Below are 3,029 nucleotides of genomic sequence, written 5' to 3' on the forward strand. Positions count from 1 at the left end.
GGGACCAAGAGATCGAGAGAGGACCGATGATGATTTAAAAAACATTAAAATGGCGATTCCTACTTTTCAAGGAAGGTCAGATCCCGAGGCCTATCTTGAATGGGAGAAGAAGGTGGAGTTAGTTTTCGAGTCCCACAATTACTCGGAAAGCAAGAAGGTAAAGTTAGCTGCTATAGAATTCTCCGAATACGCCATAATATGGTGGGATCAACTCACGATGAGCCAAGACGCAATGGCGAACGTCCTGTGTCTACATGGGCGAAAATGAAAGCTATAATGAGAAAGCGATTCATTCCTGCTTACTATCACCGGAGTTGTATCAAAAGCTCCAAAGCTTAACTCAAGGCCAACGAAGCGTGGAGGATTACTACAAGGAAATGGAAGTGGCCATGATCCGCGCCGATGTGGAGGAAGATCAAGAAGCCACCATGGCTCGATTTCTCGCCGGCCTTAACCGAGATATTGCAAATGTTGTGGAGCTACACCATTATGTCGAGGTCATTGATATGGTCCATATGGCCATAAAGGTTGAAAAACAATTAAAGAGAAAAGGTACGTTCCGTTCTTTCCCTAATACTTCTTCTACACTAAGTGGGGGCAAGGGTCCAACAAACAAGACTTGCCGAGTCGAAATAAAGAAGTAAGTGGAGCTACCAAATTCAACAATCGATTGCCGAATCGAGTAAAGGAAAGATGGATGCCCAACCAAATAGATCCCGAGACATCAAATGCTTCAAATGTCTTGGAAGGGGCCACATCGCAAGCCAATGCCCGAACTGAAATGTGATGTTTGTTCGAGATGATGGAGAAATTGAATCCGAAAGTGAACAAGAGAACGAGGCTGTTGAACAACTCGAAGAAGAGGAAGACATCGAACAAGCCGAGAATGGAGAAATCTTGGTTGTGAAAAGAAGTCTCACTTTGCAAGGTGCCGAAAATGATCAACAACGCGAAAACATCTTCCATACGCGATGTCAAGTGCAAGGTAAGATTTGTTGCGTGATAATCGATGGGGAAGTTGTACAAATGTGGCTAGTACGTTGATGGTGGAGAAACTCGGATTGGCCACCACCAAACATCCCCATCCGTATAAACTCCAATGGCTTAACGATGGTGGAGAATTGAAGGTAACAAAACAAGTGCTCATTTCATTCACAATCGGAAATATCAAGATGAAGTGATGTGCGACGTTGTACCGATGCATGCGGGGCATCTTCTTTTGGGACGTCCGTGGCAATTCGACAAGCGAGCAATTCATGATGGTTACACAAATCGATTCTCTTTCAAACATATGGGACGAATGGTGACTCTAGCTCCGTTATCACCGAAACAAGTGTACGAAGATCAACTCAAAATGAGGAGTTCGATTGAAAAATCAAAAGAAATCGAGAGAGAGCAAAAAAATGAAAAGAATAAAGAAAAGAGTGAAGAAAAGAAGAAAAACAAAAGATGAGTGATAAAAAAGAGAGAGTGATTCAAAAGAAAAGAAATGAGTGACGAGATTGAAAAAAAGAATTTGTTTGTAAAAGAGAGGAAGTTCAAAAATCGATGCTATTGAAACAACCATTGTTGGTTCTTCTGTACAAGGAGAGCTTGCTTGGCACTAACGAATTTGATGACAAATTACCTTCTTCTATTTTGTCTGTGTTGCAGGAATTTCAAGACGTATTCCCGGAAGAAATCCCGAGTGGGTTACCACCTATTCGTGGAATTGAACACAAATCGATCTTGTGCCGGGAGCCGCAATTCCAAACCGACCTGCTTACCGGAGCAATCCTGAAGAGACGAAAGAATTACAAAAGCAAGTAAATGAACTCCTTGAAAAGGGCTATGTGCGTGAAAGCCTTAGTCCATGCGCCGTGCCTATTTACTAGTTCCGAAGAAGGATGGAACGTGGAGGATGTGCGTGGACTGCTGTCTATAAAAAAATAACTATCAGTATCGTCATCCTATACCACATTGGATGATATGCTTGACGAGCTAAGTGGCGCGAGTTTATTTTCAAAAATCACCTTAAGAGCGGTTATCACCAAATACGGATGCGGAGGGAGATGAGTGGAAGACTGCGTTCAAAACGAAGCATGGGCTTTACGAATGGCTCGTTATGCCATTTGGCTTAACGAACGCCCCAAGCACATTCATGAGGCTTATGAATCACGTTTTAAGACCTTTTATTGGTAGATTTTGCGTAGTATACTTCGACGATATATTGATCTATAGTAAAAATTTGGATGAACATATTTTACATTTAAATCTGTTTTGGAAGTATTGAGAAAAGAAACCTTGTATGCTAATTTGAAGAAATGTGATTTCTGCACTAACAAGGTTGTGTTTTGTTTTGTGTTAGCTCGGAGGTTTGAGTCGATCAGAGAGATAGGATAAGAATGGCCCGTCGCGACTTCTCCCAAGTCCGATTTCCTGACTACAAGGTTACCATCGATCGGCAATTTCAGCATTAGGCCTTACCGGTTTCGTAAGAATTCAACTCTTGGGAGGACAGAAAATCCTTTTGAAAAATTAAAGATTGTCTAACTCATGGCACCGTTATTACTTTGCCTAACTTTGATAAAACTTTCGAGTTAGAGATGTTGATGGCCCCATCAGGTTTATGGCCATTGGGAAAACTGGCCTTCGTTAAAACTATCAAAAAAACAACATAATAACAAGCAAGGGGTAGCCTCTTTTATTTTGTCATTCTGATATCCGAGGCTGTTAGAAGTGGGGCTGAAACACTATCCTTGGGAGGCCAAGGGAATCGACATGATGGGTACTTTATTCCGAGAAGGAAAGCTTTGTATACCCCAAGGTTCCGTACGAGAAGTGTTGATCGAAGAAGCCCATAGCGGAGGATTAATGGGGCAGTTGGTGTTGCGAAATAGCTACATTGCACGAACGAACATTTCTTTGGCCCAAGATGCGACGAGATATCAACGATTTTGTAATAGATGCATTGCGTGCAAATGGGCTAAGTCACGAATTAAGCCCCACGGTTTGTATAAACCATTACCTATTCCCGAAACCCCTGGTCT

The sequence above is a fragment of the Gossypium hirsutum genome, chromosome A09, assembly GCF_007990345.1.
Source record: "Gossypium hirsutum isolate 1008001.06 chromosome A09, Gossypium_hirsutum_v2.1, whole genome shotgun sequence".
In the NCBI taxonomy this organism is placed as follows: domain Eukaryota; kingdom Viridiplantae; phylum Streptophyta; class Magnoliopsida; order Malvales; family Malvaceae; genus Gossypium; species Gossypium hirsutum.